Raw genomic sequence first — 22,868 nt, forward strand, 5'->3', positions numbered from 1 at the left:
ATCTTGTTTTGACTTTATTTGTAGTCATGTTCCCAACTCTCTCAAGAAGATGTGACATGTCCATCTTCGCAACAAAGGGACAAGACTTACTTTAGACACTTGTGACAATGAATGCTGCATCATCTGATAGCATGGCCAGTACAGCGTCAAGTCATTATCAATTTTATTTATAGAGCCCATTATCACAATACATGGTTTGCCTCAGAGGGCTTTACAGTGTGCAACATCCTTCTGCCCTTAGACCCTCACATCACACACGGAAAAACCCCAGAAAAAAGAACCCCTGTAACGGAGACCTCCTTCTGCTCTATAGGATTCACAGTTAGAAAAGGACAGTTTAGATCCATCGACCTGTGGGTTAGGGGCCCAGCACGCTTTCGCTGTGCCACTCGGCTTTCCTTGAAATTCATGGCCTTCAACATCTATGCTTTTGATCCACCAAATCCCAGTTATGGTCCAAGTGAGTTTGGTTCAGTATTGTGTGAATCCTTAGGAACCTTTGTAAAACATGGTTAACCAGTGCAGTAGTTGAAAAGATAATCGTTCACTGGACCTTCTTGTTACCCCATTTTTCAGTGATTGTCCAAACTTATTTCTTTAATCTTGAACATGTCCACTTTTACAATGTAGACAGAAGACAACCCACAAACACTTAAGGCAATGAATGCATAGTCATTTGAAATATGGCAAGGGGGAGCTGATGAAGGCAAGCATTGAACTTACTTACTGTGCAGTAGATACAATGAGTTGATGATGAGGGCACACCTCAACATGAGAGGAACTATGGAGAACAGCGTTGTTGTTTTTTAGCAACATTTAACAGTTGACGCTGTGTGAATCCCAAGTGTCTGCAAAGTAGCACTTTGCTCAGTGATTGTGGACGCAATGGAGAAGTACAAAGGGATTTACATTCAGAACTTGTGTGCATCTTGTTTTGACCTTATTTCTCGTGAGTTTCCCAATTCCCTCAATAAGTTTAAACATGTTTGTCTTTGCAACAAGGGGCCAAGACCTACTCCAGACACCTGTCACAATGAAGGCTGCATCATCTGATAGCATGGCTGGAACAGAGACATCCTTCGGCTCCAAACGATTCACAGATAGCAGAGGATGGTTTCGATCCATCGACCTCTGGGTTATGGGCCCAGCACGCTTCCGCTGCGCCACTCTGCTCAGTGCTTCAGATCGAGGGGTTTGAAAATCAATGGCAGTTTCGCGGGAATCTGTTGGAACTTGTGGTAACTAAGATTTTGGAAGCTTACCAGTCTCAACATAGAGCATTTGGTGACCCTTTCAAGTTTTTCCCCCTATTCCAAAAAGGTCCTTGAGGTTGTGCAATTAAGCCAAAGGGGGAATCACATTTTATCTCAGACTGGTCACAAAGGATGTTAAGTCATCTGAAAACCTTGCAGCATGTAGATGGATGGAGAGGATAGAGACATCCGGCTTAGTCAAGGCATTTACTGTTTACAAAGTTCCTTACTCGTCCTAGCATATTGTCAAATGGCAGTGGTAGTATTAGATCACTTACCTCCAAAGAGACTGAAGCCTTACTCCAGCGCCCTCGACCATTCAGCCACACTGCCTTATTATCAGGCCCCTCCTTCTGTGCCGATTGTGGTGCTTGACAGAATTGAGACAAGTTTCTCAATGGGCAATGATTATTGCTCCTTCAACAGTGCTGCCATCTAAATACCTTCAAATAATCAGCTTTGACAGTAAGTCTTTCAAGTTTTCCTGCCAACTTGAGGTTGTCCACTTCAGCCAAGGGTAGCAGTCACATTATTTCTCCCACACTTGTCTTGTCACTAACGATGTCTCTGGGTTGGTTTGTCCTGCTTGCACATTGTCAAATGGCAGTGGTGGGATTTGAACCCACGCCTCCATAGAGACTGGAACCTTAATCCAGCGCCTTAGACCACTCGGCCACACTACCTTATCAACAGGCTCCTCCTTCTTTGCTGATCGTGGTGCTTGACAAATCTTAGACAAGTTGATCAACTGGCAATGATTTTTGCTCCTTCAGCAGCGCTACCATCTAAATGCCAAGCATGGTCCAAGCAAGTTTGGTTCAATGTTGTGTGAATCCTTGGGAACCTTTGTGAAACACTGTTAACCAGTGCAGTAGTTGGAAAGATGATCATTCAGTAGACCTTCTTGTTACCCCCTTTTCCAGTTTTGCTCGTTTACTCTTAAACATGTCTACTTTTCAATGTAGACAGAAGACAACCCACAAACACTAATGGCAATGAATGCTCGGTCATTTGAAAGATGGCAAGGGGAGCGTGGATGAAGGCATGCATTGAAATTACTTGCTGTGCAGCAGATACAATGAGTTGATTGTGAGTGCACACCTCAACATGAGAGGAACTATGGAAAACAGGATTGTTTTTTCCTTACAAGATTTTTGAAGACAAGTCCTGCCACAATGATGGCAGTGATGGGATTTGAATCCACGCCTCCATAGAGACTGGAGCCTAAATCCAGCGACTAAGACCACTCGGCCACAATACCTCATTTAAAAGGATCCCTCCTGGTGTGCTGATCCTTGTGCTTGACAAATTTTAGACAAATTTGTCAACTGGCAATGATTATTGCTCCTTCAACAGTGCTGCCATCTAAATACCTTCAAATAATCAGCTTTGACAGCAACATTTAACACTTGACCTTGTTTGAATCTCACGTGTCTGCAAAGTGTCACTCAGTGACTGTGGATGCAACGGAGACGCAAAGGGGATGTACATGCAGATCTTGTGGACATCTTGTTTTGACTTTCTTTGCAATGATTTTCCCAATTCCCTGAATAAGTTGTAACATTCTTACATTAACAGACTTACATTAGATACTTGTGACAATGAATCCTACATCATCTGAGAGTATGGCAGGGACAGAGACATCCAGCTCCTCCAAAGGGTTCACAATTAGCAGAGGATGGTTTCGATCCATCGACCTCTGGGTTATGGGCCCAGCACGCTTCCGCTGCGCCACTCTGCTCTGTGGTGCTCATCAATCCAGGCCGAGGGGCCTGGAAATATGTGGCACTATGTTGTGGGAATTTTTGGGAACTTGTGAGATTTTGGGAGCTTACCAGTCTCAATGTAGAGCATTTGGTGGACCTTTAAAGTTTTCTTGCCAATGCCCAAAAGAGCCTGGACGTTGTCCGCTTTAAGGGAGGAATCACATTTTCTCACACAAACTGTCGCCAAGGATGTTTAGTCATCTGAAAACCTTGCAGCATGTTGATGGATGGAGAGGATAGAGACATCCAGCTGAGTCAAAGCATTTACTGTGTACAAAGTTACTTATCCGTGCTGGCACATTGTCAAATGGCAGTGGTGGGATTTAAACCCACGCCTCCATAGAGACTGGAACTTTAATCCAGCGCCTTAGACCACCCGGCCACACTACCTTATCAACAGGCTCCTCCTTCTTTGCTGATTGTGGTGCTTGACAAATTTTAGACAAGTTGGTCAACTAGCGATGATTATTGCTCCTTCAACAGTGCCACTAGATAAATACCTTTACCAAACTTGTTCCAAGCAAGTTTGGTTCAATGTTGTATGAATCCTTGGGAACCTTTGTGAAACACAGTTAACCAGTGCAGTCGTTGGAAAGATAATCGTGGACCTTCTTGTTCTTCCAGTGATTGTCAAAGTTTGCTCGTTTAATCTTCAACATGTCTACTTTTTCAGTGTAGACAGAAGACAACCCATAAACACTAACGGCAATGAATGCTCAGTCATTTGAAAGATGGCAAGGATGAAGGCAAGCATTGAACTCACTTGCAGTAGACACAATGAGTCGATTGTGGCGCACACCTAAACATGAGAGGAACTACGGAAAACAGGATTGCTTTTTCCATACGACAGTTGTGAAGGCAAGTCCTGAAATGATGGCAGTGATGGGATTTGAACCCACGCCTCCATAGAGACTGGAGCCTAAATCCAGCGCCTTAGACCACTCGGCCACACTACCTCAGATGTAAGGATAGCTCCTGGTGTGCTGATTGTGGTGTGGTGCTTGACAAATTTTAGACAAGATTGTCAACTGGCAATGATTATTGCTCCCTCAACAGTGCTGCCATCTAAATACCTTCAAATAATTAGCTTTGACAGCAACATTTAACACTTGACCTTGTGTGAATCACAAGTGTCTGCAAAGTGTCACTTCTCGGTGACTGTGGATGCAACGGAGAAGCAAAGGGGATTTACATCCAAATCTTGTGGATATCTTGTTTTGACTTTATTTGTAGTCATGTTCCCAACTCTCTCAAGAAGATGTGACATGTCCATCTTCGCAACAAAGGGACAAGACTTACTTTAGACACTTGTGACAATGAATGCTGCATCATCTGATAGCATGGCCAGTACAGAGTCAAGTCAAGTCGTATCAATTTTATTTATAGAGCCCATTATCACAATACATGGTTTGCCTCAGAGGGCTTTACAGTGTGCAACATCCTTCTGCCCTTAGACCCTCACATCACACACGGAAAACCCCAGAAAAAAGAACCCCTGTAACGGAGACCTCCTTCTGCTCTATAGGATTCACAGTTAGAAAAGGACAGTTTAGATCCATCGACCTGTGGGTTAGGGGCCCAGCATGCTTTCGCTGTGCCACTCGGCTTTCCCTTGAAATTCATGGCCTTCAACATCTATGCTTTTGATCCACCAAATCCCAGTTATGGTCCAAGTGAGTTTGGTTCAGTATTGTGTGAATCCTTAGGAACCTTTGTAAAACATGGTTAACCAGTGCAGTAGTTGAAAAGATAATCGTTCACTGGACCTTCTTGTTACCCCATTTTTCAGTGATTGTCCAAACTTATTTCTTTAATCTTGAACATGTCCACTTTTACAATGTAGACAGAAGACAACCCACAAACACTTAAGGCAATGAATGCATAGTCATTTGAAATATGGCAAGGGGGAGCTGATGAAGGCAAGCATTGAACTTACTTACTGTGCAGTAGGTAAATGAGTTGATGATGAGGGCACACCTCAACATGAGAGGAACTATGGAGAACAGCGTTGTTGTTTTTTAGCAACATTTAACAGTTGACGCTGTGTGAATCCCAAGTGTCTGCAAAGTAGCACTTTGCTCAGTGATTGTGGACGCAATGGAGAAGTACAAGGGATTTACATTCAGAACTTGTGCGCATCTTGTTTTGACCTTATTTCTCGTGAGTTTCCCAATTCCCTCAATAAGTTTAAACATGTTTGTCTTTGCAACAAGGGGCCAAGACCTACTCCAGACACCTGTCACAATGAAGGCTGCATCATCTGATAGCATGGCTGGAACAGAGACATCCTTCGGCTCCAAACGATTCACAGATAGCAGAGGATGGTTTCGATCCATCGACCTCTGGGTTATGGGCCCAGCACGCCTCATGCGCCACTCTGCTCAGTGCTTCAGATCGAGGGGTTTGAAAATCAATGGCAGTTTCAAGGAATCTGTTGGAACTTGTGGTAACTAAGATTTTGGAAGCTTACCAGTCTCAACATAGAGCATTTGGTGACCCTTTCAAGTTTTTCCCCCATTCCAAAAAAGGTCCTTGAGGTTGTCCACTTAAGCCAAAGGGGAATCACATTTTATCTCAGACTGGTCACAAAGGATGTTAAGTCATCTGAAAACCTTGCAGCATGTAGATGGATGGAGAGGATAGAGACATCCGGCTTAGTCAAGGCATTTACTGTTTACAAAGTTCCTTACTCGTCCTAGCATATTGTCAAATGGCAGTGGTAGTATTAGATCACTTACCTCCAAAGAGACTGAAGCCTTACTCCAGCGCCCTCGACCATTCAGCCACACTGCCTTATTATCAGGCCCCTCCTTCTGTGCCGATTGTGGTGCTTGACAAAATTGAGACAAGTTTCTCAACGGGCAATGATTATTGCTCCTTCAACAGTGCTGCCATCTAAATACCTTCAAATAATCAGCTTTGACAGTAAGTCTTTCAAGTTTTCCTGCCAACTTGAGGTTGTCCACTTCAGCCAAGGGTAGCAGTCACATTATTTCTCCCACACTTGTCTTGTCACTAACGATGTCTCTGGGTTGGTTTGTCCTGCTTGCACATTGTCAAATGGCAGTGGTGGGATTTGAACCCACGCCTCCATAGAGACTGGAACCTTAATCCAGCGCCTTAGACCACTCGGCCACACTACCTTATCAACAGGCTCCTCCTTCTTTGCTGATCGTGGTGCTTGACAAATCTTAGACAAGTTGATCAACTGGCAATGATTTTGCTCCTTCAGCAGCGCTACCATCTAAATACCAAGCATGGTCCAAGCAAGTTTGGTTCAATGTTGTGTGAATCCTTGGGAACCTTTGTGAAACACTGTTAACCAGTGCAGTAGTTGGAAAGATGATCATTCAGTAGACCTTCTTGTTACCCCCTTTTCCAGTTTTGCTCGTTTACTCTTAAACATGTCTACTTTTTCAATGTAGACAGAAGACAACCCACAAACACTAATGGCAATGAATGCTCGGTCATTTGAAAGATGGCAAGGGGAGCGTGGATGAAGGCATGCATTGAACTTACTTGCTGTGCAGCAGATACAATGAGTTGATTGTGAGTGCACACCTCAACATGAGAGGAACTATGGAAAACAGGATTGTTTTTTCCTTACAAGATTTTTGAAGACAAGTCCTGCCACAATGATGGCAGTGATGGGATTTGAATCCACGCCTCCATAGAGACTGGAGCCTAAATCCAGCGACTAAGACCACTCGGCCCCAATACCTCATTTAAAAGGATCCCTCCTGGTGTGCTGATCCTTGTGCTTGACAAATTTTAGACAAATTTGTCAACTGGCGATGATTATTGCTCCTTCAACAGTGCTGCCATCTAAATACCTTCAAATAATCAGCTTTGACAGCAACATTTAACACTTGACCTTGTGTGAATCTCACGTGTCTGCAAAGTGTCACTTCGCTCAGTGACTGTGGATGCAACGGAGAAGCAAAGGGGATGTACGTGCAGATCTTGTGGACATCTTGTTTTGACTTTCTTTGCAATGATTTTCCCAATTCCCTGAATAAGTTGTAACATTCTTACATTAACAGACTTACATTAGATACTTGTGACAATGAATCCTACATCATCTGAGAGTATGGCAGGGACAGAGACATCCAGCTCCTCCAAAGGGTTCACAATTAGCAGAGGATGGTTTCGATCCATCGACCTCTGGGTTATGGGCCCAGCACGCCTGCTGCGCCACTCTGCTCTGCTGTGCTCATCAATCCAGGCCGAGGGGCCTGGAAATATGTGGCACTATGTTGTGGGAATTTTTGGGAACTTGTGAGATTTTGGGAGCTTACCAGTCTCAATGTAGAGCATTTGGTGGACCTTTAAAGTTTTCTTGCCAATGCCCAAAAAGAGCCTTGACGTTGTCCGCTTTAAGGGAGGAATCACATTTTCTCACACAAACTGTCGCCAAGGATGTTTAGTCATCTGAAAACCTTGCAGCATGTTGATGGATGGAGAGGATAGAGACATCCAGCTGAGTCAAAGCATTTACTGTGTACAAAGTTACTTATCCGTGCTGGCACATTGTCAAATGGCAGTGGTGGGATTTAAACCCATGCCTCCATAGAGACTGGAACTTTAATCCAGCGCCTTAGACCACCCGGCCACACTACCTTATCAACAGGCTCCTCCTTCTTTGCTGATTGTGGTGCTTGACAAATTTTAGACAAGTTGGTCAACTAGCGATGATTATTGCTCCTTCAACAGTGCCACTAGATAAATACCTTTACCAAACTTGTTCCAAGCAAGTTTGGTTCAATGTTGTATGAATCCTTGGGAACCTTTGTGAAACACAGTTAACCAGTGCAGTCGTTGGAAAGATAATCGTGGACCTTCTTGTTCTTCCAGTGATTGTCAAAGTTTGCTCGTTTAATCTTCAACATGTCTACTTTTTCAGTGTAGACAGAAGACAACCCATAAACACTAACGGCAATGAATGCTCAGTCATTTGAAAGATGGCAAGGATGAAGGCAAGCATTGAACTCACTTGCAGTAGACACAATGAGTCGATTGTGAGCGCACACCTAAACATGAGAGGAACTACGGAAAACAGGATTGCTTTTTCCATACGACAGTTGTGAAGGCAAGTCCTGAAATGATGGCAGTGATGGGATTTGAACCCACGCCTCCATAGAGACTGGAGCCTAAATCCAGCGCCTTAGACCACTCGGCCACACTACCTCAGATGTAAGGATACCTCCTGGTGTGCTGATTGTGGTGTGGTGCTTGACAAATTTTAGACAAGATTGTCAACTGGCAATGATTATTGCTCCCTCAACAGTGCTGCCATCTAAATACCTTCAAATAATTAGCTTTGACAGCAACATTTAACACTTGACCTTGTGTGAATCACAAGTGTCTGCAAAGTGTCACTTCGCTCGGTGACTGTGGATGCAACGGAGAAGCAAAGGGGATTTACATCCAAATCTTGTGGATATCTTGTTTTGACTTTATTTGTAGTCATGTTCCCAACTCTCTCAAGAAGTTGTGACATGTCCATCTTCGCAACAAAAGGACAAGACTTACTTTAGACACTTGTGACAATGAATGCTGCATCATCTGATAGCATGGCCAGTACAGCGTCAAGTCGTATCAATTTTATTTATAGAGCCCATTATCACAATACATGGTTTGCCTCAGAGGGCTTTACAGTGTGCAACATCCTTCTGCCCTTAGACCCTCACATCACACACGGAAAACCCCAGAAAAAAGAACCCCTGTAACGGAGACCTCCTTCTGCTCTATAGGATTCACAGTTAGAAAAGGACAGTTTAGATCCATCGACCTGTGGGTTAGGGGCCCAGCACGCTTTCGCTGTGCCACTCGGCTTTCCCTTGAAATTCATGGCCTTCAACATCTATGCTTTTGATCCACCAAATCCCAGTTATGGTCCAAGTGAGTTTGGTTCAGTATTGTGTGAATCCTTAGGAACCTTTGTAAAACATGGTTAACCAGTGCAGTAGTTGAAAAGATAATCGTTCACTGGACCTTCTTGTTACCCCATTTTTCAGTGATTGTCCAAACTTATTTCTTTAATCTTGAACATGTCCACTTTTACAATGTAGACAGAAGACAACCCACAAACACTTAAGGCAATGAATGCATAGTCATTTGAAATATGGCAAGGGGGAGCTGATGAAGGCAAGCATTGAACTTACTTACTGTGCAGTAGATAAATGAGTTGATGATGAGGGCACACCTCAACATGAGAGGAACTATGGAGAACAGCGTTGTTGTTTTTTAGCAACATTTAACAGTTGACGCTGTGTGAATCCCAAGTGTCTGCAAAGTAGCACTTTGCTCAGTGATTGTGGACGCAATGGAGAAGTACAAGGATTTACATTCAGAACTTGTGCGCATCTTGTTTTGACTTTATTTCTCGTGAGTTTCCCAATTCCCTCAATAAGTTTAAACATGTCTGTCTTTGCAACAAGGGGCCAAGACCTACTCCAGACACCTGTCACAATGAAGGCTGCATCATCTGATAGCATGGCTGGAACAGAGACATCCTTCGGCTCCAAACGATTCACAGATAGCAGAGGATGGTTTCGATCCATCGACCTCTGGGTTATGGGCCCAGCACGCCTTCTTGCGCCACTCTGCTCAGTGCTTCAGATCGAGGGGTTTGAAAATCAATGGCAGTTTCAAGGAATCTGTTTGAACTTGTGGTAACTAAGATTTTGGAAGCTTACCAGTCTCAACATAGAGCATTTGGTGACCCTTTCAAGTTTTTCCCCCTATTCCAAAAAAGGTCCTTGAGGTTGTCCACTTAAGCCAAAGGGGAATCACATTTTATCTCAGACTGGTCACAAAGGATGTTAAGTCATCTGAAAACCTTGCAGCATGTAGATGGATGGAGAGGATAGAGACATCCGGCTTAGTCAAGGCATTTACTGTTTACAAAGTTCCTTACTCGTCCTAGCATATTGTCAAATGGCAGTGGTAGTATTAGATCACTTACCTCCAAAGAGACTGAAGCCTTACTCCAGCGCCCTCGACCATTCAGCCACACTGCCTTATTATCAGGCCCCTCCTTCTGTGCCGATCGTGGTGCTTGACAAAATTGAGACAAGTTTCTCAACGGGCAATGATTATTGCTCCTTCAACAGTGCTGCCATCTAAATACCTTCAAATAATCAGCTTTGACAGTAAGTCTTTCAAGTTTTCCTGCCAACTTGAGGTTGTCCGCTTCAGCCAAGGGTAGCAGTCACATTATTTCTCCCACACTTGTCTTGTCACTAACGATGTCTCTGGGTTGGTTTGTCCTGCTTGCACATTGTCAAATGGCAGTGGTGGGATTTGAACCCACGCCTCCATAGAGACTGGAACCTTAATCCAGCGCCTTAGACCACTCGGCCACACTACCTTATCAACAGGCTCCTCCTTCTTTGCTGATCGTGGTGCTTGACAAATCTTAGACAAGTTGATCAACTGGCAATGATTTTTGCTCCTTCAGCAGCGCTACCATCTAAATACCAAGCATGGTCCAAGCAAGTTTGGTTCAATGTTGTGTGAATCCTTGGGAACCTTTGTGAAACACTGTTAACCAGTGCAGTAGTTGGAAAGATGATCATTCAGTAGACCTTCTTGTTACCCCCTTTTCCAGTTTTGCTCGTTTACTCTTAAACATGTCTACTTTTTCAATGTAGACAGAAGACAACCCACAAACACTAATGGCAATGAATGCTCGGTCATTTGAAAGATGGCAAGGGGAGCGTGGATGAAGGCATGCATTGAAATTACTTGCTGTGCAGCAGATACAATGAGTTGATTGTGAGTGCACACCTCAACATGAGAGGAACTATGGAAAACAGGATTGTTTTTCCTTACAAGATTTTTGAAGACAAGTCCTGCCACAATGATGGCAGTGATGGGATTTGAATCCACGCCTCCATAGAGACTGGAGCCTAAATCCAGCGACTAAGACCACTCGGCCCCAATACCTCATTTAAAAGGATCCCTCCTGGTGTGCTGATCCTTGTGCTTGACAAATTTGTCAACTGGCGATGATTATTGCTCCTTCAACAGTGCTGCCATCTAAATACCTTCAAATAATCAGCTTTGACAGCAACATTTAACACTTGACCTTGTGTGAATCTCACGTGTCTGCAAAGTGTCACTTCGCTCAGTGACTGTGGATGCAACGGAGAAGCAAAGGGGATGTACGTGCAGATCTTGTGGACATCTTGTTTTGACTTTCTTTGCAATGATTTTCCCAATTCCCTGAATAAGTTGTAACATTCTTCTGAACATTAGGGACAAGACTTACATTAGATACTTGTGACAATGAATCCTACATCATCTGAGAGTATGGCAGGGACAGAGACATCCAGCTCCTCCAAAGGGTTCACAATTAGCAGAGGATGGTTTCGATCCATCGACCTCTGGGTTATGGGCCCAGCACGCTTCCGCTGTGCCACTCTGCTCTGTGGTGCTCATCAATCCAGGCCGAGGGGCCTGGAAATATGTGGCACTATGTTGTGGGAATTTTTGGGAACTTGTGAGATTTTGGGAGCTTACCAGTCTCAATGTAGAGCATTTGGTGGACCTTTAAAGTTTTCTTGCCAATGCCCAAAAAGAGCCTTGACGTTGTCCGCTTTAAGGGAGGAATCACATTTTCTCACACAAACTGTCGCCAAGGATGTTTAGTCATCTGAAAACCTTGCAGCATGTTGATGGATGGAGAGGATAGAGACATCCAGCTGAGTCAAAGCATTTACTGTGTACAAAGTTACTTATCCGTGCTGGCACATTGTCAAATGGCAGTGGTGGGATTTAAAACCCATGCCTCCATAGAGACTGGAACTTTAATCCAGTGCCTTAGACCACCTGGCCACAATACCCTATCAACAGACGCCTCCTTCTTTGCTGATCGTGGTGCTTGACAAATCTTAGACAAGTTGGTCAACTGGCAATGATTTTTGCTCCTTCAACAGCGCCACTAGATAAATACCTTTACCAAACTTGTTCCAAGCAAGTTTGGTTCAATGTTGTATGAATCCTTGGGAACCTTTGTGAAACACAGTTAACCAGTGCAGTCGTTGGAAAGATAATCGTGGACCTTCTTGTTCTTCCAGTGATTGTCAAAGTTTGCTCGTTTAATCTTCAACATGTCTACTTTTTCAGTGTAGACAGAAGACAACTTCATAAACCCTTGTGACAGTGAACGCGGCAATGAATGCTTAGTAATTTGAAAGATGGGAAGGGGAGCGTGGATGAAGGCAAGCATTGAACTCACTTGCAGTAGACACAATGAGTCGATTGTGAGCGCACACCTAAACATGAGAGGAACTACGGAAAACAGGATTGCTTTTTCCATACGACAGTTGTGAAGGCAAGTCCTGAAATGATGGCAGTGATGGGATTTGAACCCACGCCTCCATAGAGACTGGAGCCTAAATCCAGCGCCTTAGACCACTCGGCCACACTACCTCAGATGTAAGGATACCTCCTGGTGTGCTGATTGTGGTGTGGTGCTTGACAAATTTTAGACAAGATTGTCAACTGGCAATGATTATTGCTCCCTCAACAGTGCTGCCATCTAAATACCTTCAAATAATCAGCTTTGACAGCAACATTTAACACTTGACCTTGTGTGAATCACAAGTGTCTGCAAAGTGTCACTTCGCTCGGTGACTGTGGATGCAACGGAGAGGCAAAGGGGATTTACATCCAAATCTTGTGGATATCTTGTTTTGACTTTATTTGTAGTCATGTTCCCAACTCTCTCAAGAAGATGTGACATGTCCATCTTCGCAACAAAGGGACAAGACTTACTTTAGACACTTGTGACAATGAATGCTGCATCATCTGATAGCATGGCCAGTACAGCGTCAAGTCGTATCAATTTTATTTATAGAGCCCATTATCACAATACATGGTTTGCCTCAGAGGGCTTTACAGTGTGCAACATCCTTCTGCCCTTAGACCTCACATCACACACGGAAAAACCCCAGAAAAAAGAACCCCTGTAACGGAGACCTCCTTCTGCTCTATAGGATTCACAGTTAGAAAAGGACAGTTTAGATCCATCGACCTGTGGGTTAGGGGCCCAGCATGCTTTCGCTGTGCCACTCGGCTTTCCCTTGAAATTCATGGCCTTCAACATCTATGCTTTTGATCCACCAAATCCAGTTATGGTCCAAGTGAGTTTGGTTCAGTATTGTGTGAATCCTTAGGAACCTTTGTAAAACATGGTTAACCAGTGCAGTAGTTGAAAAGATAATCGTTCACTGGACCTTCTTGTTACCCCATTTTTCAGTGATTGTCCAAACTTATTTCTTTAATCTTGAACATGTCCACTTTTACAATGTAGACAGAAGACAACCCACAAACACTTAAGGCAATGAATGCATAGTCATTTGAAATATGGCAAGGGGGAGCTGATGAAGGCAAGCATTGAACTTACTTACTGTGCAGTAGATACAATGAGTTGATGATGAGGGCACACCTCAACATGAGAGGAACTATGGAGAACAGCGTTGTTGTTTTTTAGCAACATTTAACAGTTGACGCTGTGTGAATCCCAAGTGTCTGCAAAGTAGCACTTTGCTCAGTGATTGTGGACGCAATGGAGAAGTACAAGGGATTTACATTCAGAACTTGTGCGCATCTTGTTTTGACCTTATTTCTCGTGAGTTTCCCAATTCCCTCAATAAGTTTAAACATGTTTGTCTTTGCAACAAGGGGCCAAGACCTACTCCAGACACCTGTCACAATGAAGGCTGCATCATCTGATAGCATGGCTGGAACAGAGACATCCTTCGGCTCCAAACGATTCACAGATAGCAGAGGATGGTTTCGATCCATCGACCTCTGGGTTATGGGCCCAGCACGCCTGGCTCGCCCACTCTGCTCTGTGGTGCTCATCAATCCAGGCCGAGGGGCCTGGAAATATGTGGCACTATGTTGTGGGAATTTTTGGGAACTTGTGAGATTTTGGGAGCTTACCAGTCTCAATGTAGAGCATTTGGTGGACCTTTAAAGTTTTCTTGCCAATGCCCAAAAAGAGCCTTGACGTTGTCCGCTTTAAGGGAGGAATCACATTTTCTCACACACTGGTCGCCAAGGATGTTTAGTCATCTGAAAACCTTGCAGCATGTTGATGGATGGAGAGGATAGAGACATCCAGCTGAGTCAAAGCATTTACTGTGTACAAAGTTACTTATCCGTGCTGGCACATTGTCAAATGGCAGTGGTGGGATTTAAACCCACGCCTCCATAGAGACTGGAACTTTAATCCAGCGCCTTAGACCACCCGGCCACACTACCTTATCAACAGGCTCCTCCTTCTTTGCTGATTGTGGTGCTTGACAAATTTTAGACAAGTTGGTCAACTAGCGATGATTATTGCTCCTTCAACAGTGCCACTAGATAAATACCTTTACCAAACTTGTTCCAAGCAAGTTTGGTTCAATGTTGTATGAATCCTTGGGAACCTTTGTGAAACACGGTTAACCAGTGCAGTCGTTGGAAAGATAATCGTGGACCTTCTTGTTACCCCCTTTTCCAGTGATTGTCAAAGTTTGCTCGTTTAATCTTCAACATGTCTACTTTTTCAGTGTAGACAGAAGACAACCCATAAACACTAACGGCAATGAATGCTCAGTCATTTGAAAGATGGCAAGGATGAAGGCAAGCGTTGAACTCACTTGCAGTAGACACAATGAGTCGATTGTGAGCGCACACCTAAACATGAGAGGAACTACGGAAAACAGGATTGCTTTTTCCATACGACAGTTGTGAAGGCAAGTCCTGAAATGATGGCAGTGATGGGATTTGAACCCACGCCTCCATAGAGACTGGAGCCTAAATCCAGCGCCTTAGACCACTCGGCCACACTACCTCAGATGTAAGGATACCTCCTGGTGTGCTGATTGTGGTGTGGTGCTTGACAAATTTTAGACAAGATTGTCAACTGGCAATGATTATTGCTCCCTCAACAGTGCTGCCATCTAAATACCTTCAAATAATCAGCTTTGACAGCAACATTTAACACTTGACCTTGTGTGAATCACAAGTGTCTGCAAAGTGTCACTTCGCTCGGTGACTGTGGATGCAACGGAGAGGCAAAGGGGATTTACATCCAAATCTTGTGGATATCTTGTTTTGACTTTATTTGTAGTCATGTTCCCAACTCTCTCAAGAAGTTGTGACATGTCCATCTTCGCAACAAAAGGACAAGACTTACTTTAGACACTTGTGACAATGAATGCTGCATCATCTGATAGCATGGCCAGTACAGCGTCAAGTCGTATCAATTTTATTTATAGAGCCCATTATCACAATACATGGTTTGCCTCAGAGGGCTTTACAGTGTGCAACATCCTTCTGCCCTTAGACCCTCACATCACACACGGAAAAACCCCAGAAAAAAGAACCCCTGTAACGGAGACCTCCTTCTGCTCTATAGGATTCACAGTTAGAAAAGGACAGTTTAGATCCATCGACCTGTGGGTTAGGGGCCCAGCATGCTTTCGCTGTGCCACTCGGCTTTCCCTTGAAATTCATGGCCTTCAACATCTATGCTTTTGATCCACCAAATCCCAGTTATGGTCCAAGTGAGTTTGGTTCAGTATTGTGTGAATCCTTAGGAACCTTTGTAAAACATGGTTAACCAGTGCAGTAGTTGAAAAGATAATCGTTCACTGGACCTTCTTGTTACCCCATTTTTCAGTGATTGTCCAAACTTATTTCTTTAATCTTGAACATGTCCACTTTTACAATGTAGACAGAAGACAACCCACAAACACTTAAGGCAATGAATGCATAGTCATTTGAAATATGGCAAGGGGGAGCTGATGAAGGCAAGCATTGAACTTACCTGTTGTGCAGTAGATACAATGAGTTGATGATGAGGGCACACCTCAACATGAGAGGAACTATGGAGAACAAGCGTTGTTGTTTTTAGCAACATTTAACAGTTGACGCTGTGTGAATCCCAAGTGTCTGCAAAGTAGCACTTTGCTCAGTGATTGTGGACGCAATGGAGAAGTACAAGGGATTTACATTCAGAACTTGTGCGCATCTTGTTTTGACTTTATTTCTCGTGAGTTTCCCAATTCCCTCAATAAGTTTAAACATGTCTGTCTTTGCAACAAGGGGCCAAGACCTACTCCAGACACTTGTCACAATGAAGGCTGCATCATCTGATAGCATGGCTGGAACAGAGACATCCTTCGGCTCCAAACGATTCACAGATAGCAGAGGATGGTTTCGATCCATCGACCTCTGGGTTATGGGCCCAGCACGCTTCCGCTGCGCCACTCTGCTCAATGCTTCAGATCGAGGGGTTTGAAAATCAATGGCAGTTTCAAGGAATCTGTTGGAACTTGTGGTAACTAAGATTTTGGAAGCTTACCAGTCTCAACATAGAGCATTTGGTGACCCTTTCAAGTTTTTCCCACATTCCAAAAAAGGTCCTTGAGGTTGTCCACTTAAGCCAAAGGGGAATCACATTTTATCTCAGACTGGTCACAAAGGATGTTAAGTCATCTGAAAACCTTGCAGCATGTAGATGGATGGAGAGGATAGAGACATCCGGCTTAGTCAAGGCATTTACTGTTTACAAAGTTACTTACTCGTCCTAGCATATTGTCAAATGGCAGTGGTAGTATTAGATCACTTACCTCCAAAGAGACTGAAGCCTTACTCCAGCGCCCTCGACCATTCAGCCACACTGCCTTATTATCAGGCCCCTCCTTCTGTGCCGATCGTGGTGCTTGACAAAATTGAGACAAGTTTCTCAACGGGCAATGATTATTGCTCCTTCAACAGTGCTGCCATCTAAATACCTTCAAATAATCAGCTTTGACAGTAAGTCTTTCAAGTTTTCCTGCCAACTTGAGGTTGTCTGCTTCAGCCAAGGGTAGCAGTCACATTATTTCTCCCACACTTGTCTTGTCACTAACGATGTCTCTGGGTTGGTTTGTCCTGCTTGCACATTGTCAAATGGCAGTGGTGGGATTTGAACCCACGCCTCCATAGAGACTGGAACCTTAATCCAGCGCCTTAGACCACTCGGCCACACTACCTTATCAACAGGCTCCTCCTTCTTTGCTGATCGTGGTGCTTGACAAATCTTAGACAAGTTGGTCAACTGGCAATGATTTTTGCTCCTTCAACAGCGCTACCATCTAAATACCAAGCATGTTCCAAGCAAGTTTGGTTCAATGTTGTATGAATCCTTGGGAACCTTTGTGAAACACGGTTAACCAGTGCAGTCGTTGGAAAGATGATCATTCAGTAGACCTTCTTGTTACCCCCTTTTCCAGTTTTGCTCGTTTACTCTTAAACATGTCTACTTTTTCAATGTAGACAGAAGACAACCCACAAACACTAATGGCAATGAATGCTCGGTCATTTGAAAGATGGCAAGGGGAGCATGGATGAAGGCATGCATTGAACTTACTTGCTGTGCAGCAGATACAATGAGTTGATTGTGAGTGCACACCTCAACATGAGAGGAACTATGGAAAACAGGATTGTTTTTTTCCTTACAAGATTTTTGAAGACAAGTCCTGCCACAATGATGGCAGTGATGGGATTTGAATCCACGCCTCCATAGAGACTGGAGCCTAAATCCAGCGACTAAGACCACTCGGCCACAATACCTCATTTAAAAGGATCCCTCCTGGTGTGCTGATCCTTGTGCTTGACAAATTTTAGACAAATTTGTCAACTGGCAATGATTATTGCTCCTTCAACAGTGCTGCCATCTAAATACCTTCAAATAATCAGCTTTGACAGCAACATTTAACACTTGACCTTGTGTGAATCTCACGTGTCTGCAAAGTGTCACTCAGTGACTGTGGATGCAACGGAGACGCAAAGGGATGTACATGCAGATCTTGTGGACATCTTGTTTTGACTTTCTTTGCAATGATTTTCCCAATTCCCTGAATAAGTTGTAACATTCTTCTGAACAAAGGGACAAGACTTACATTAGATACTTGTGACAATGAATCCTACATCATCTGAGAGTATGGCAGGGACAGAGACATCCAGCTCCTCCAAAGGGTTCACAATTAGCAGAGGATGGTTTCGATCCATCGACCTCTGGGTTATGGGCCCAGCACGCTTCCGCTGCGCCACTCTGCTCTGCTGTGCTCATCAATCCAGGCCGAGGGGCCTGGAAATATGTGGCACTATGTTGTGGGAATTTTTGGGAACTTGTGAGATTTTGGGAGCTTACCAGTCTCAATGTAGAGCATTTGGTGGACCTTTAAAGTTTTCTTGCCAATGCCCAAAAAGAGCCTTGACATAGTCCGCTTTAAGGGAGGAATCACATTTTCTCACACACTGGTCGCCAAGGATGTTTAGTCATCTGAAAACCTTGCAGCATGTTGATGGATGGAGAGGATAGAGACATCCAGCTGAGTCAAAGCATTTACTGTGTACAAAGTTACTTATCCGTGCTGGCACATTGTCAAATGGCAGTGGTGGGATTTAAACCCACGCCTCCATAGAGACTGGAACTTTAATCCAGCGCCTTAGACCACCCGGCCACACTACCTTATCAACAGGCTCCTCCTTCTTTGCTGATTGTGGTGCTTGACAAATTTTAGACAAGTTGGTCAACTAGCGATGATTATTGCTCCTTCAACAGTGCCACTAGATAAATACCTTTACCAAACTTGTTCCAAGCAAGTTTGGTTCAATGTTGTATGAATCCTTGGGAACCTTTGTGAAACACAGTTAACCAGTGCAGTCGTTGGAAAGATAATCGTGGACCTTCTTGTTACCCCCTTTTCCAGTGATTGTCAAAGTTTGCTCGTTTAATCTTCAACATGTCTACTTTTTCAGTGTAGACAGAAGACAACCCATAAACACTAACGGCAATGAATGCTCAGTCATTTGAAAGATGGCAAGGATGAAGGCAAGCATTGAACTCACTTGCAGTAGACACAATGAGTCGATTGTGAGCGCACACCTAAACATGAGAGGAACTACGGAAAACAGGATTGCTTTTTCCATACGACAGTTGCGAAGGCAAGTCCTGAAATGATGGCAGTGATGGGATTTGAACCCACGCCTCCATAGAGACTGGAGCCTAAATCCAGCGCCTTAGACCACTCGGCCACACTACCTCAGATGTAAGGATACCTCCTGGTGTGCTGATTGTGGTGTGGTGCTTGACAAATTTTAGACAAGATTGTCAACTGGCAATGATTATTGCTCCCTCAACAGTGCTGCCATCTAAATACCTTCAAATAATCAGCTTTGACAGCAACATTTAACACTTGACCTTGTGTGAATCACAAGTGTCTGCAAAGTGTCACTTCGCTCGGTGACTGTGGATGCAACGGAGAAGCAAAGGGGATTTACATCCAAATCTTGTGGATATCTTGTTTTGACTTTATTTGTAGTCATGTTCCCAACTCTCTCAAGAAGATGTGACATGTCCATCTTCGCAACAAAGGGACAAGACTTACTTTAGACACTTGTGACAATGAATGCTGCATCATCTGATAGCATGGCCAGTACAGCGTCAAGTCGTATCAATTTTATTTATAGAGCCCATTATCACAATACATGGTTTGCCTCAGAGGGCTTTACAGTGTGCAACATCCTTCTGCCCTTAGACCCTCACATCACACACGGAAAAACCCCAGAAAAAAGAACCCCTGTAACGGAGACCTCCTTCTGCTCTATAGGATTCACAGTTAGAAAAGGACAGTTTAGATCCATCGACCTGTGGGTTAGGGGCCCAGCATGCTTTCGCTGTGCCACTCGGCTTTCCCTTGAAATTCATGGCCTTCAACATCTATGCTTTTGATCCACCAAATCCCAGTTATGGTCCAAGTGAGTTTGGTTCAGTATTGTGTGAATCCTTAGGAACCTTTGTAAAACATGGTTAACCAGTGCAGTAGTTGAAAAGATAATCGTTCACTGGACCTTCTTGTTACCCCATTTTTCAGTGATTGTCCAAACTTATTTCTTTAATCTTGAACATGTCCACTTTTACAATGTAGACAGAAGACAACCCACAAACACTTAAGGCAATGAATGCATAGTCATTTGAAATATGGCAAGGGGGAGCTGATGAAGGCAAGCATTGAACTTACTTACTGTGCAGTAGATACAATGAGTTGATGATGAGGGCACACCTCAACATGAGAGGAACTATGGAGAACAGCGTTGTTGTTTTTTAGCAACATTTAACAGTTGACGCTGTGTGAATCCCAAGTGTCTGCAAAGTAGCACTTTGCTCAGTGATTGTGGACGCAATGGAGAAGTACAAGGGATTTACATTCAGAACTTGTGTGCATCTTGTTTTGACCTTATTTCTCGTGAGTTTCCCAATTCCCTCAATAAGTTTAAACATGTTTGTCTTTGCAACAAGGGGCCAAGACCTACTCCAGACACCTGTCACAATGAAGGCTGCATCATCTGATAGCATGGCTGGAACAGAGACATCCTTCGGCTCCAAAGCGATTCACAGATAGCAGAGGATGGTTTCGATCCATCGACCTCTGGGTTATGGGCCCAGCACGCCTGGCTGCGCCACTCTGCTCAGCGCTTCAGATCGAGGGGTTTGAAAATCAATGGCAGTTTCGCGGGAATCTGTTGGAACTTGTGGTAACTAAGATTTTGGAAGCTTACCAGTCTCAACATAGAGCATTTGGTGACCCTTTCAAGTTTTTCCCCCATTCCAAAAAAGGTCCTTGAGGTTGTCCACTTAAGCCAAAGGGGGATTCACATTTTATCTCAGACTGGTCACAAAGGATGTTAAGTCATCTGAAAACCTTGCAGCATGTAGATGGATGGAGAGGATAGAGACATCCGGCTTAGTCAAGGCATTTACTGTTTACAAAGTTCCTTACTCGTCCTAGCATATTGTCAAATGGCAGTGGTAGTATTAGATCACTTACCTCCAAAGAGACTGAAGCCTTACTCCAGCGCCCTCGACCATTCAGCCACACTGCCTTATTATCAGGCCCCTCCTTCTGTGCCGATTGTGGTGCTTGACAAAATTGAGACAAGTTTCTCAACGGGCAATGATTATTGCTCCTTCAACAGTGCTGCCATCTAAATACCTTCAAATAATCAGCTTTGACAGTAAGTCTTTCAAGTTTTCCTGCCAACTTGAGGTTGTCCACTTCAGCAAAGGGTAGCAGTCACATTATTTCTCCCACACTTGTCTTGTCACTAACGATGTCTCTGGGTTGGTTTGTCCTGCTTGCACATTGTCAAATGGCAGTGGTGGGATTTAAACCCATGCCTCCATAGAGACTGGAACTTTAATCCAGCGCCTTAGACCACCCGGCCACACTACCTTATCAACAGGCTCCTCCTTCTTTGCTGATTGTGGTGCTTGACAAATCTTAGACAAGTTGATCAACTGGCAATGATTTTTGCTCCTTCAGCAGCGCTACCATCTAAATACCAAGCATGGTCCATAACAACATTTAACACTTGTTGTGTGAATTACAAGTGTCTGCAAAGTATCACTTTTGTGAAACACTGTTAACCAGTGCAGTGGAGAGGCAGATGATCATTCAGAACCTTCTTGTTAACTTTTGTTTCTACTCTCAATAACATGTCTACTTTTTCAATGTAGACAGGGACAAGACTTACCACAAACACTAATGGCAATGAATGCTCGGTCATTTGAAAGATGGCAAGGGGAGCGTGGATGAAGGCATGCATTGAAATTACTTGCTGTGCAGCAGATACAATGAGTTGATTGTGAGTGCACACCTCAACATGAGAGGAACTATGGAAAACAGGATTGTTTTTTCCTTACAAGATTTTTGAAGACAAGTCCTGAAATAATCACAGTGGGGTTTGGGGGTGGGGGTGGGTTGAACCCACGCCTCTATAGAAACAGGAGCTTAAATCCAGCACCTTAGACCACTTGGCCACACTACCTCATTTAAAATGATTCCTCCTGCTGTGCTGATCCTGGTGCTTGACAAATTTTAGACAAGTTGCTTAACTGGCAATGATTATTGCTCCTTCAACAGTGCTGCCATCTAAATACCATCAAATAATCAGCCTTAACAGCAACATTTAACACCTGACCTTGTGTGAATCACAAGTATCTGCAAAGTTTCACTTCGCTCTGTGACTGTGGGTGCAGTGGAGACGCAAAGGGATGTACATGCAGATCTTGTGGACATCTTGTTTTGACTTTCTTTGCAATGATTTTCCCAATTCCCTGAATAAGTTGTAACATTCTTACATTAACAGACTTACATTAGATACTTTTGACAATGAATCCTACATCATCTGAGAGTATGGCAGGGACAGAGACATCCAGCTCCTCCAAAGGGTTCACAATTAGCAGAGGATGGTTTCGATCCATCGACCTCTGGGTTATGGGCCCAGCACGCCTTCCTGCGCCACTCTGCTCTGCTGTGCTCATCAATCCAGGCCGAGGGGCCTGGAAATATGTGGCACTATGTTGTGGGAATTTTTGGGAACTTGTGAGATTTTGGGAGCTTACCAGTCTCAATGTAGAGCATTTGGTGGACCTTTAAAGTTTTCTTGCCAATGCCCAAAAGAGCCTTGGACGTTGTCCGCTTTAAGGAGGAATCACATTTTCTCACACACTGGTCGCCAAGGATGTTTAGTCATCTGAAAACCTTGCAGCATGTTGATGGATGGAGAGGATAGAGACATCCAGCTGAGTCAAAGCATTTACTGTGTACAAAGTTACTTATCCATGCTGGCACATTGTCAAATGGCAGTGGTGGGATTTAAACCCACGCCTCCATAGAGACTGGAACTTTAATCCAGCGCCTTAGACCACCCGGCCACACTACCTTATCAACAGGCTCCTCCTTCTTTGCTGATTGTGGTGCTTGACAAATTTTAGACAAGTTGGTCAACTAGCGAT

General features: G+C 43.9%; 19 non-coding genes across 19 annotated transcripts; all 19 read right to left on the minus strand.

Moving 5' to 3' along the window:
• Positions 1 to 1,101: 1,101 nt before the first annotated feature.
• trnam-cau (transfer RNA methionine (anticodon CAU)) lies at positions 1,102 to 1,173 on the minus strand. Its single transcript has one exon. It is a non-coding gene; the product is annotated as a tRNA-Met (tRNA).
• A 681-nt stretch (positions 1,174 to 1,854) lies between these two features.
• trnal-aag (transfer RNA leucine (anticodon AAG)) lies at positions 1,855 to 1,936 on the minus strand. The gene has a single exon. It is a non-coding gene; the product is annotated as a tRNA-Leu (tRNA).
• A 986-nt stretch (positions 1,937 to 2,922) lies between these two features.
• trnam-cau (transfer RNA methionine (anticodon CAU)) lies at positions 2,923 to 2,994 on the minus strand. Its single transcript has one exon. It is a non-coding gene; the product is annotated as a tRNA-Met (tRNA).
• Positions 2,995 to 3,327: 333 nt separating this feature from the next.
• trnaf-aaa (transfer RNA phenylalanine (anticodon AAA)) lies at positions 3,328 to 3,409 on the minus strand. Its single transcript has one exon. It is a non-coding gene; the product is annotated as a tRNA-Phe (tRNA).
• A 484-nt stretch (positions 3,410 to 3,893) lies between these two features.
• On the minus strand, positions 3,894 to 3,975 carry trnal-uag (transfer RNA leucine (anticodon UAG)). The gene has a single exon. It is a non-coding gene; the product is annotated as a tRNA-Leu (tRNA).
• Positions 3,976 to 6,080: 2,105 nt separating this feature from the next.
• On the minus strand, positions 6,081 to 6,162 carry trnal-aag (transfer RNA leucine (anticodon AAG)). The gene has a single exon. It is a non-coding gene; the product is annotated as a tRNA-Leu (tRNA).
• Positions 6,163 to 7,557: 1,395 nt separating this feature from the next.
• Positions 7,558 to 7,639, minus strand: trnaf-aaa (transfer RNA phenylalanine (anticodon AAA)). The gene has a single exon. It is a non-coding gene; the product is annotated as a tRNA-Phe (tRNA).
• Positions 7,640 to 8,124: 485 nt separating this feature from the next.
• trnal-uag (transfer RNA leucine (anticodon UAG)) lies at positions 8,125 to 8,206 on the minus strand. The gene has a single exon. It is a non-coding gene; the product is annotated as a tRNA-Leu (tRNA).
• A 2,103-nt stretch (positions 8,207 to 10,309) lies between these two features.
• On the minus strand, positions 10,310 to 10,391 carry trnal-aag (transfer RNA leucine (anticodon AAG)). The gene has a single exon. It is a non-coding gene; the product is annotated as a tRNA-Leu (tRNA).
• Positions 10,392 to 12,375: 1,984 nt separating this feature from the next.
• trnal-uag (transfer RNA leucine (anticodon UAG)) lies at positions 12,376 to 12,457 on the minus strand. The gene has a single exon. It is a non-coding gene; the product is annotated as a tRNA-Leu (tRNA).
• A 1,757-nt stretch (positions 12,458 to 14,214) lies between these two features.
• Positions 14,215 to 14,296, minus strand: trnaf-aaa (transfer RNA phenylalanine (anticodon AAA)). Its single transcript has one exon. It is a non-coding gene; the product is annotated as a tRNA-Phe (tRNA).
• Positions 14,297 to 14,788: 492 nt separating this feature from the next.
• Positions 14,789 to 14,870, minus strand: trnal-uag (transfer RNA leucine (anticodon UAG)). Its single transcript has one exon. It is a non-coding gene; the product is annotated as a tRNA-Leu (tRNA).
• A 1,355-nt stretch (positions 14,871 to 16,225) lies between these two features.
• On the minus strand, positions 16,226 to 16,297 carry trnam-cau (transfer RNA methionine (anticodon CAU)). The gene has a single exon. It is a non-coding gene; the product is annotated as a tRNA-Met (tRNA).
• A 679-nt stretch (positions 16,298 to 16,976) lies between these two features.
• Positions 16,977 to 17,058, minus strand: trnal-aag (transfer RNA leucine (anticodon AAG)). Its single transcript has one exon. It is a non-coding gene; the product is annotated as a tRNA-Leu (tRNA).
• A 994-nt stretch (positions 17,059 to 18,052) lies between these two features.
• Positions 18,053 to 18,124, minus strand: trnam-cau (transfer RNA methionine (anticodon CAU)). Its single transcript has one exon. It is a non-coding gene; the product is annotated as a tRNA-Met (tRNA).
• A 333-nt stretch (positions 18,125 to 18,457) lies between these two features.
• trnaf-aaa (transfer RNA phenylalanine (anticodon AAA)) lies at positions 18,458 to 18,539 on the minus strand. The gene has a single exon. It is a non-coding gene; the product is annotated as a tRNA-Phe (tRNA).
• A 492-nt stretch (positions 18,540 to 19,031) lies between these two features.
• On the minus strand, positions 19,032 to 19,113 carry trnal-uag (transfer RNA leucine (anticodon UAG)). Its single transcript has one exon. It is a non-coding gene; the product is annotated as a tRNA-Leu (tRNA).
• A 2,108-nt stretch (positions 19,114 to 21,221) lies between these two features.
• Positions 21,222 to 21,303, minus strand: trnaf-aaa (transfer RNA phenylalanine (anticodon AAA)). The gene has a single exon. It is a non-coding gene; the product is annotated as a tRNA-Phe (tRNA).
• Positions 21,304 to 22,713: 1,410 nt separating this feature from the next.
• Positions 22,714 to 22,795, minus strand: trnaf-aaa (transfer RNA phenylalanine (anticodon AAA)). The gene has a single exon. It is a non-coding gene; the product is annotated as a tRNA-Phe (tRNA).
• Between the last annotated feature and the right edge of the window lie 73 nt (positions 22,796 to 22,868).

The sequence above is a fragment of the Plectropomus leopardus genome, chromosome 8, assembly GCF_026936395.1.
Source record: "Plectropomus leopardus strain MGB_pleo_1.0 chromosome 8, ASM2693639v1, whole genome shotgun sequence".
In the NCBI taxonomy this organism is placed as follows: Eukaryota; Metazoa; Chordata; class Actinopteri; order Perciformes; family Serranidae; genus Plectropomus; species Plectropomus leopardus.